Below are 11,893 nucleotides of genomic sequence, written 5' to 3' on the forward strand. Positions count from 1 at the left end.
TGCATGTTATACCACCATACAGCGAGACCTTCAGAGGTGGTGCTCCAGATTGCTGTACACACCATAACCTCTAATACCCAGTAGCACGTCCTCTTGCATTGATGCATGCCTGTATTCGTCGTGGCATACTAACCACAAGTTTACGAAGGCACTCTTGGTCCTGATTGTCCCACTCCTCAACGGCGATTCGGCGTGAATCCCTCAGAGGGGTTGGTGATTCACGTCGTCCATAAACTGCCCTTTTCAATGTATCCCAGGCATGTTCGATAGGGTTCATGTGTGGAGAAATGCTGGCCACTCTACTCGAGCGATTCGTTATCCTGAAGGAAGTCATTCACAAGATGTGCACGATGGAGGCGCGAATTGTCGAATGCCTCGCCAATATGCTGCCGATATGGTTGCACTTTCGGTCAGAGAATGGCATTCACGTATCGTGCAGCCGTTACGGCGCCTTCCACGACCACCAGCGGCGTACGTCGGCCCCACATAATGCCGCCACCCCGAAACAGCAGGGAACCTCCACCTTGCTGCACTCGCTGGACAGTGTGTCTAAACCGTTCAGCCTGACAGGGTTGCCTCCAAACACGTCTCCGACGATTGTCTGGTTGAAGGCATATGTGACACTCATTGGTGAAGAGAACGTGATGTCAATCCTGAGCGGTCCATTCGGCATGTAGTTGGGCCCTTCTGTACCACGCTGCATGGTATCGTGGTTCCAAAGATGGACCTCGCCATGGACGTCGGGAGTGAAGTTGTGCATCATGCAGCCAACTGCGCACAATTTGAGTCGTAACACGACGTCCTGTGGCTACAAGAAAAGCATTATTCAACATGGTGGCGTCGATTTCACGGTTCCTCCGAGCCATAATCCGTAGATAGCGGTCATCCACTGCAGTAGTATCCTTTGGGCGGTCTGAGCGAGGCATGTCATCGACTGTTCCACTCCGAGACGCCGGGAAACTTCCCTTGTTGACAAAAAAATTGTTCAAATGGCTCTGAGCACTATGGGACTTAACATCTGAGGTCATCAGTCCCCTAGAACTTAGAACTACTTAAACCTAACTAACCTAAGGACATCACACACATCCATGCCCGAGGCAGGATTCGAACCTGCGACCGTAGCAGTCCCGCGGTTCCGGACTGAGCGCCTAGAACCGCTAGACCACCGCGGCCGGCCCTTGTTGACAGCCCTTGGCTCTGAGCACTATGGGACTTAACATCTATGGTCATCAGTCCCCTAGAACTTAGAACTACTTAAACCGAACTAACCTAAGGACAGCACACAACACCCAGACATCACGAGGCAGAGAAAATCCCTGACCCCGCCGGGAATCAAACCCGGGAACCCGGGCGTGGGAAGCGAGAACGCTAGCGCACGACCACGAGCTGCGGACTGAGAGCCCTCCCTGGCACAAAGTAACAATGCGGACGCGATCGAACCGCGGTATTGACCGTCTAGGCATGGTTGAACTACAGACAACATGAACCGTGTACCTCCTTCCTGGTGAAATGATTGGAACTGATCGGCTCATGCATGGTTGTTTACATCTTTGGGCGGGTTTAGTGACATCTCTGTACAGTCAAAGGTACTGTGTCTGTGATACAATTTCCGCAGTCAACGTCTGTCTTCAGGAGTTCTGGGAACAGGAGTGACGCTAAACTTTTTTTGATGTGTGTATATCGTGAACGGCAAAATCTCACTATCCAAAACTGGTGCCGAGGCAACTGCGGTGCACCACGGGCCATAAATGACACGGTTGAACGTCGGCTGCGCAGTGTGTACCGTTGAACAGACTGCAACTGTTGAACAACTGCCCGACCTGATAAATCAAGGGGCTACCAGCAGCGTCTCCTCGACGAGCGTTCAGCGAATGTTGCTGCGTATGGGCCTCCACAGCGGGCATCTGGTTTATGCGCTCATGCTGATTACTGTTTACCGACGACAAAGGCTGGAATTCGCATACCAATATCCCAAATGGACGTTTTATGCTTCTCTGGACAGATGACCGTTGGCGTGTAGGACCTGAAACGTCTGAAAGCAAACACCCTGCAACAATCTTGGGGCTTTGTGGTCTGGGAAATGTTTACGAACATTCTGTGGATGATCTCGGCATTTTGGTAGGCAAAATAGGTCAACACAGGTATGCAATGAGCCTTGGGGATCATGCACTTTATTTGTCCTAGGCATGATGGCATTTACCAGTAGGAAAATGCAACGTCTCGTATGACTTCATCCTACTCTATTGGCCATCAAACTGCTTGGATTTAATCCCTAGCGTGCCTAATTGAAGTTTTGTCGTCTACTGGGGTAACCCCTTCTGTATTTGGCCGCTTCTGTACCAAAGGTGTGAGAGGGGTTGCAGATCCGTCGGGCGAGTTGCCCAAACACCGCAGTATCCGTAGCACTAATTTTAAAAGAATATACGCGATCATTAAATTAAGATTTATTTTTAAAAATCTTACTAAAACCCAGAAGGAAAGGTAAGTAATGTGTGTGAAGTCGGAGGGGGGGCGGGCGCGTGGGAGGGGGGGGGGGGGGGGGGTTGCAGCGCCGGACGGTAAGTCGTACGTCGGTTGTGTGGTACAATGTATTCAAACTGGTGCTGATTACCGTTATAGTCAATGTTGGAGTATGGGAAGCTTAATAGTTCGTTGCACATCTCTTAGTGAGCTTTTATTTACTTAATTTGTCTTCAAAGCGATCGTTACGCGGAACTAAGCAATTTCTTACGAGATATACAGCATCTTCCTTCAGGTGGCTGCCAATTAAGATTTCAAGTTTTTTCACAGCTTCGCCAGTGTTATGTCGCACTGTCCAGTTTGTTCTACCTAAAATTGGTCCCCTAGACTTAAATAGCATCAAATTATGTGGTTTATGAGCGTTTTGTATAGAATCTCAGTGGTAGACAAACTGCAGTTTGACACTGTCCTACCAAATATTCGAAGCTTATCACTTGCTTTCCCAATCACTGAGCCTATTTGGTCGTTCCATACCACACCTGTGTACACTGCTGCTTCTAAATCCCTGAAAAAGAAGTTAAGCATCCAGAAGACATCGTCGAATGTCAATGTGACTTCCACACGTACTTACCATGACGGGTGTGTCAGTGATTAGTGTCGCAATTTTCAGTAACAAGTAGAACTGCCACCGTTGTGCATTAGCGTTGTTCCTGTTTGGTGTTGTTACCAAGCCTGGCAGGGTATACAGACTGTTCAAAAAGGTGAGAGGTGGTAGTGCATTTCCGGACCCATGTTTATTGGACTTGTCTCAAAAAGTACGCATTTCCAGACCCATGTTTAATGGACTTATTATTATTATTATTATTATTTGTTTCGATGAGATGATATAGGATTTGGGCTGGTCATTTTTAAAAGAAAGGCGTTTTTCGTTGCGACGGAATCTTCTCACGAAATTCCAGTCACCAACTTTCTCCTCCGAATGCGAAAATATTTTTTTTGACACCGATCTACATAGGGAGAAACGATCACAATGATAAAATAAGGGAAATCAGAGCTCGTACGGAAAGATATAGGTGTTCGTTCTTTCCGTGCGCTATACGAGATTGGAATAATAGAGAATTGTGAAGGTGGTGAAGGTGGTTCGATTAGCCCTCTGCCAGGCACTTAAATGTGATTTGCAGAGTATCCATGTAGATGTAGGTGTAGATGGTTCATCTCCTTGACCAGTATGTGAATTTTTTAAGCTCTATGGTCTATGCTGTGCAATCAGATGGCGTGAATGTACTTCTACAGTTCCATAAAGCAACAGTACAGTAAGAGAAACATATGTATAGCCAATGCATTATTTTCCGTGTAATGGGATTTGAAAGGTAGGACAATTTCGCAAACTGCTCCTAAAGGCATTTATCCAGATAGTACAAGGTCTAACTGAAAAAGTGACATGATGATCTCTCCATTGGCAAGAGATTCCGGAATAGTTTCCCATTCGGATCTCCGGAAGGGGACTGCCAAGGAGGAACTGACCAAGAGAAAAATATAACCAATGAAAGGATAACGTTCTACGAGTTAGGGCGTGGGAAGTCATAAGTTTGAATGTTGCAGGGATGCTAGAAAATTGGAAAAGGTAAATACTAAGGCTCGGTCTAGATATTGTGGGGGTCAGTAAAGCGAAATGGAAAGAAGACAAGGATTTCTGGCCATTTGAGTATAGGGTAATATCAACATCAGTAGAAAATGGTATAACAAGAGTAGGATTCGTTGTGAATAGGAAAGTAGGGCAGAGAGTGTGCTACTGTGTACAGTCCAGTGGTAGACTTGTTCTCATCAGAATCGACAACAAACCAACACCGACAACGATCGTTCAGGTATACATGCCGACGTCAGAGGTTGAAGGTGAAAAGACAGAGGAAGTGTATGAGGATATTGAACGGGTAATTCAGTACGTAAAGGGAAATAGACTAATAATCATAAGGAACTAGAATGCGGTTGTAGGGGAAGGAGTAGAAGAAAGGTTTACGGGCGAATATGGGCTTGGTAGTAGGTATGAGAGAGGGAAAAAACTAATAGAGGTCTGTAATAAATTTCAGCTAGTAAAAGCGAATACTCTGTACAAGAATCACAAGAGTAGGAGGTAAACTTGGGAAAGGCAGGGAGATACAGGAATATTTCAGTTAGATTACATCATGTTCAGACAGAGACTCCGAAATCAGATACTGGGTTATAAGAGGTTCCCAGGAGTCACCTGGCAATTTGGTAGTGATTAAGGATAGGCTGAAATTTAAGGGACCAGTCTGGAAGAAGCAATATGCAAAGAAGTAGGAAAGGGAGTACTATGGAATGAAGAGATATTCTTGAATTTTTCTAAGGCTATAATGCTGCGATAAGGAATAGTTCAGTAGGCAGTGCAGATGAAGAGGAATGGGCATTTCCTAAAAGGGCAATCACGGAAGTTGGAAAGAAAACATAGGTGCAAAGAAGGTAACTGCGAAGAAACCACTGGGAACAGAAGAAATATTTCAGCTGATCAGTGAAAGAAGGAAATACAAAAATGTTCAGGGAAATTTAGGAATACAGAAATACAAGTCATTTAGGTATGAAATAAATAGGAATTGCTGGGAACCTAAGGCGAAATGGTTGCACGAAAAATGTAAATAAATCGAAAAAGGAATGATTGTCGGAAGGACTGACTCATCAAATAAAAAAGTCATAGCAATTTCGGTGACATTAGAAGAAAGGGTGGTAACATTAAGATTCAAATGGTTCAAATGGCTCTGAGCACTATGGGACTTAACATCTGTGGTCATCAGTCCCCTAGAACTTAGAACTACTTAAACCTAACTAACCTAAGGACATGACACACATCCATGCCCGAAGCAGGATTCGAACCTGCGACCGTAGCGGTCACGCGGTTCCGGACTGAGCGCCTAGAACCGCGAGACCACCGCGGCCGGCGGTAACATTAAGAGTGCAAAGGGAACTCCACTGTTAAATGCAAAGGAGAGAGCAGAAATCTGGAAAGAGTACACTGAAGGCCTCTATGAGGTGGAAGACTTGATAGAAGAAGAAACAGGAGTCGATTTAGAAGAGATAAGGGATGCAGTATTAGAATCAGATCTAAAAGAGCTTTGGAAGCCTTACGAACGAATAAGGCAGAAGGGATAGATAACGTTTCGACAGAACTTCCAAAATCATTGGGGGGAGGGGCAACAAAATGACTATTCACGCTGGTGTGTAGAATCTGTGAGTGTTGCGATATACTATCTGTCTTTCGAAAAAATATCCTCGACACATTCCGAAAATTGCAAGATCTGTCAAATGCGAGAATTATCGCACAATCAGCTTGACAGTTCATGCACCAAGTAGCTGACAAAAAAGTATAAAGAAGAATGGAAAAGAAAACTGACGATCAGAAAGTAAAAACGATGATCAGTTGGCTTTACGGAAGATAAAGGCACTTGAGAGGCAATTGTGACGTTGCGGTTGATGATGGAGGCAAGACTAAAGAAAATCAAGACACGTTAATAGGATTTATTGACCTAGAAAAAGCTTTCGATAATATCAAATAGTGTAATATGTTCAAAATTCTCAGGAAAATAGGAGCTATAGGCAGAGATGGCTAATATATAACATTACAAGATCCAAGTGGGAATGATAAGACTGAAAGAGATTAATAAGAGTGGAAGACGAAGAACGAAGTGCTCCTCGTAAGACAGGGATGTAGTCTTTCGCCCCTACTTTTCAGTATATACATCGGAGAAGCGATGATGGAAATAAAAGTTCGTGGGTTGAATTAAAATTCAAGGTAAACGGATATCAGTCACAAGATTCGCTGATGCCATTGCTAACCGCAGTGAAAGTGAAGAAGAATTACAGCAGATGTTGAATGGAATGAACAATCTAATGGGTACAGAATATGGATTGAGAGTAAATCGAAGAAAGACGAAAGTAATGAGAAGTAGTAGAAATGAGAACAGTGAGAAATTTAACACCAGGACTGACGCACACGAAGTAGATGAAATTGACGAATTCTACTACCTAGGCGGCAAAGTAACACATGACGGATGAAGCGAGGAGGACATCAAAAGCAGACTGGCAGAGGCAAAAAGGCACTCCTGGTCAAGAGAACTCTACTAGTAATGAACATAGGCCTCAATTTCAGAAGGAAATTTCTGAGAATATACGTTTGGAGTAGAGCATTTTACGGCAGTGAGACCATGCGAAACCAGAACAGAAGAGAACTGAAGCATTTAAGATGCAGTACTACAGACGAATGTTGAAAATTACGTGGACTGATAAGGTCAGGAATGAGGAGGCTCTGCGCAGAATCTGAGAGGAAAGGAATATATTTAGAGAAGGAACAGAATATAGGACATGGTTTAAAATATCAGGAAATAACTTATTTGGTACTAGAGGGAGCTGTAGAGCGTACAAACTGTAGAGGAACACAGAGACTGGAATACATCCAGCAAATAATTGACGACGCAGACTGCAACTGTTACTCCGAGATGAAGAGGTTGGCACAAGAGAAGAATTCGTGGTCGGCCGCATCAAACCAGTCAGAAGACTGATGAATCAAAACAAAACAAAAAAACAAGGTCCAGTGAAGGTACTCTGTAATTTGTCTCGCGCTCCACACGTCGCCTAGAGCAGGCCTATGCAGGAGGCAGCTAGGCCAGCACGAGCGCCGACGTTCAATCGCCGCCTGGGCAGTGAGCGCTAGCGGTAAAGTGGGATGGGCAAACACCACTGTCGAGTGCAGAGAAAGTACAAACTGTGCGCTCCCTTCGGGAAACAGACAATGTGCTAATTTTTGTGTACTCTTGCGTGTATACTTATTGGACGCAGTTTTTAATTCGAAGAAGAGCAGCATTATGGACGATTTATGAGCTTCAAAGAGAAGATCAGACGCGTCAACATCAATTTACAAGACGTCAGTGCAAGATGCCTTGCTCCAGTAAGATCTTACAGACCTACTGTGTCACAGTCAGCTGCGTGATAAATTTTGTAATAAAATACGTCTTGAAGACTCGTATAAAAATTTACCCGAATATAAATTTCCACGACTTCACAAGTTTGCAGCTACGATTATGACGATGTTTGGAACTACAAACTTGTGTGACCAACATTTTTCCGCACTGAAGAGAGCAAAGTTACTCACAGGAGATCACTCACAAACTGTTATCTTAAAGCTTATCTTCGAATTAGCATTGCTCAGAAAGTGGTACCAGACAGTGCTTTAGTGAAAAGCAAAAGTGGTAAAATTCATAGACATCTAGTATTTTTATGTTTGATGTGTGAATAAAATAGTCTGGAAATACAAGCTGATGTCAATTTAAACTTCAACCGAAAACGAGATTCCTCATAAGGCTGCACCACTCTTAATAATTATCGGGTTTCGTACTTCATTGCACCATCTTCTTCACCTCATCAATTAAACGAAGTGTAAATGTAAATGTCGTGTGATTAGGGCCTGCCGTCGGGTAGACCGTTCGCCGTGTGCATGTCTTTCGATTTGACGCCACTTCAGCGACTTGCTCGTCGATGGGGATGAAATGATGTTGATTAGGACAACACAACATCCAGTCACTGATCAGAGACAACCTCCGACCCAGCCGGGAATCGAACCCGCGCCCTTAGGATTCACGTTCTATCGCGCTGACCAATTTTTTTCCCCATTTTGTTCGTTGTTGATCGTTGTGTTTGGTCGTTGCGGACGTCACATGACATCCGTTCAAGTTCGTTGTTGAACCTTTCACTCAGTTTTTTTATTACAGAGTCCGACCAGCTCTTTGACCGAACACGCTGAGCTACCGTGCCGACCCGCTCAGCTACTGGGGGCAGACATTAAACGAAATATAAGTTCCCAGAATGAGATTTTCACTCTGCAGCGGAGTGTGCGCTGATATGAAACTTCCTGGCAGATTAAAACTGTGTGCCCGACCGAGACTCGAACTCGGGACCTTTGCCTTTCGCGGGCAAGTGCTCTACCAACTGAGCTACCGAAGCACGACTCACGCCCGGTACTCACAGCTTTACTTCTGCCAGTACCTCGTCTCCTACCTTCCAAACTTTACAGAAGCTCTCCTGCGAACCTTGCAGAACTAGCACTCCTGAAAGAAAGGATATTGCGGAGACATGGCTTAGCCACAGCCTGGGGGATGTTTCCAGAATGAGATTTTCACTCAGCAGCGGAGTATGCGCTGATATGAAACTTCCTGGCAGATTAAAACTGTGTGCCCGACCGAGACTCGAACTCGGGACCTTTGCCTTGCGCGGGCAAGTGTTCTACCAACTGAGCTACCGAAGCACGACTCACGCCCGGTACTCACAGCTTTACTTCTGCCAGTACCTCGTCTCCTACCTTCCAAACTTTACAGAAGCTCTCCTGCGAACCTTGCAGAACTAGCACTCCTGAAAGAAAGGATATTGCGGAGACATGGCTTAGCCACAGCCAGGGATGTGCAGCCATGCCTACTCCAGTGCTGCCACCAATTGCTCTGGATTTTTCGTCTGAAGCTCGTGGCGGGAAGAGCCTGATCGAGCTGATCCCGAAGATTCTCGATTGAGATTCAATCCGGGAGCTTTGGTGGTCAGGGGAGTACGGTAGACTCATCCTGGTGCTCTTTGAACAACGCACGTACACTGCGAGCTGTCTAACGCATTGCATTGTCCTGCTGGTAGATGCCATCGTGCCGAGAAAATCCAAAGTGCTTATAGGGGTAGATATGGTCCCAAAGGATAGATGCATGGTTGTGTTGGTACATTTTGCCTTCCAAAATTCCGAGGTCACCTGGGGAATGCCACGAAAACATTTCCCAGACCATAAAGCCCCAACGATTGTTTCGGGACTTTTGCGTTCAGGCGTTTTCCGCCGGCACGCCAAGGGCCACCTGTCCAAAGTAGCTTAAAACGTCCAGCTGCGGTATTGGCTGGCAAAGTCCAGCCTTCGTCGCCGATGAACTGCATTCAGCATGGGTGCATGAACCAGGCGCCTGAAACGGAGGCCCATACGCAGCAACGTTCACTGAACGTGTAACGCACCCAGGGGTACAAATGGCGTGGGAGAGGGGGGGGGGCGGCTTTAACTGGTTTCACGTTTCTTGACAGTGCGCCCTGTTCACAACACGTACCTGATACTCCCACGGAGGTCGTATTGTTCTCCTCCACTGCTGCTGGCTCGCCAGAAATTATGTATCCAAATATGCAAGCGGATTTAGGGGCGCCACTCAACATTAAACACAACACTGTCCTACATCTGGTATGAGCAACTATATTCTGAAACGATAATAAAATCGCAGGTTGCACTGTTTACATTCTAGGTCATAAGTGTTTATCCCAATTAACATTCTTGATGATTATCTGACCACAGTATCACTTGGACGAGCATACACGTAACCGACGCGACTTGGGTGATTGTTGATGATGCGGAAGCCGAACGACCGCACGAAAGTTCTTACGCTCGTCACGCATACACAAATATTTGGTACCAGTCCTCCTTGACACTAGTAATAATATAACACTGTTCATAAAGTTAAATTTTCAGTTCTCAGTTCTCACTTGTATAAGCGTGCGCGTAACCGGCGCGGCGCGACTGGTTGTTTATGATGCGGAACGCGATGACCGAACGCACGTTCTCACGCTCGCTACAAGACACTGGCACTTGTTTGTACTCCTAATTTTACTTATACACATTAGTTCATTCCAGGAAGCCGAACACGAAGTGGATGACTGATGTACGGCACACACGCAAATCGGCAGATACCCTCAAAAACGTTATCGGCGGCACTGCTCACATTTAATTACTTCTTTGCGCGCTTTTCACTGAATCCACTTCCATATCTCATTACTTCACTGTAATAGCACTTGTAGCAACACTTGAACTTCCATAACAATGCCTTTTACATGTACAGTTACCGTCAACACAACATAACAGCTCCGTGTCCCGTGCTCGATATATGTCCAAAAGAACAGATACCATCTTAGTATATATATAGTTAAGGCTCACCGGCCACTTGACCATCTTCTTCTTCTGTGCGAGTGCACAAACAGTGCCCGAACTCTTACGGGAATCGGCAACGAGTCGCGAGTAATGAGTATAATGGGCGGGGGCACTACGAATGTAGTGCGGGACAACACGTTGAGAATGTGGGTTTCGCGGGAAGCGTGCCAGAGGTAAATCCTTGCAGTCGCGCAATCCTCTGTGTCCTCGATAGCTCAGATGGATAGAGCGTCTGCCACGTAAGCAGGAGATCCCGGGTTCGAGTCCCGTTCGGGGCACACATTTTCATCCGCCCCCGTTGACGTATGTCAACGCCTGTAAGCAGCTAAGGGTGTTCATTTCATTGTAATCCCGTGTTCGACTCTGCAAAAAACGCTGCCGCTCGCAAAGACACTCCGCAACCAAGCCAGCGATACGACAATATGCTTACAAACGGTTGGTAGCTCCTTAGTTCATCTGGGCTGCCAGCTGCTCAACAATTGCACGTCTCTTCACCCGTACGCATCTCTGCAGATGTCGTTCACCTCTGTCATCTATGGCCCGTAGTGCACAACAGCTACCTCGGCGCCGGTTTCAGATAGCGCCGTTTTGTTACGCATGGTGCACTTTAACAAATGGCAGGACGGGAACTGAGCTGTTTCGGAAATGCTTCCATCCTGGGCCTGAAAGCAAATGATCATGCCCTTTTGGATGTCAGATAAATCGTTCCGTTTTCGCTTTACGACAACGACGGCACTCTTATACGCATCCCCCGACACGTTTTATGTACCCTCCACTATTACTGCTACCACCTGCTATCTATGAGTAGTTTCTGATGTCAAAAATAGGCGAATGTCTCCTTAATGTGACTGGACCGTGTAACAGTGCAACAATTTGCCACGGACGTCATTAATTAGCCACCGTGAAGCGATAGCTCTCCGTCGAACGAACTTTAGCGACCATAGAATAGACTCATTGTCAATAGTGTCTCGTGCCGAGTTGTCTTGTTCCAATCCCTCCTCCTCTCTTCACCCCTCCCTATCATAGTTGCTCGCTTTGAGCCCACCAGTGGCTCACTGCTGAGGCGTGAGCGCAAGCCAGCTATAGTGTGCGATTTCTGGCCGCAGTCGTACGTAGGAACTCGCTTAACAGCACGGAATATCCTAGGACAGACGAAAATGAACGTTTTAACACTTATAATGCTCCTTGTCCAATTGATCGAGCATTGTTATCGTTCCCTTTTTTCATTTCGATTGAAAATTATTTAAGAACGGTATGCAGTCTTTCAGCCCTTCTGTTCAATCTGTACATCGAAGAAGCAATGACGGAAGTGAAAGAAAGGTTCAAAGGTGGGCTAAAATTAGTTGTGGAAAATTTTCAGTTATGTGTATGGAAATGAGCATTTGGCGTCATTGGCATGGAGGCCTCTTATGGTGCAGGCCCGGCCGCCTTGGT

General features: G+C 45.8%; 1 non-coding gene across 1 annotated transcript; it reads left to right on the top strand.

Annotated features, from left to right (window-relative positions):
• The first annotated feature begins 10,663 nt into the window (after positions 1–10,663).
• Trnat-cgu (transfer RNA threonine (anticodon CGU)) lies at positions 10,664–10,737 on the top strand. The gene has a single exon. It is a non-coding gene; the product is annotated as a tRNA-Thr (tRNA).
• Positions 10,738–11,893: the final 1,156 nt, after the last annotated feature.

The sequence above is a fragment of the Schistocerca cancellata genome, chromosome 9 (genome assembly GCF_023864275.1).
Source record: "Schistocerca cancellata isolate TAMUIC-IGC-003103 chromosome 9, iqSchCanc2.1, whole genome shotgun sequence".
Taxonomy (NCBI): Eukaryota; Metazoa; Arthropoda; class Insecta; order Orthoptera; family Acrididae; genus Schistocerca; species Schistocerca cancellata.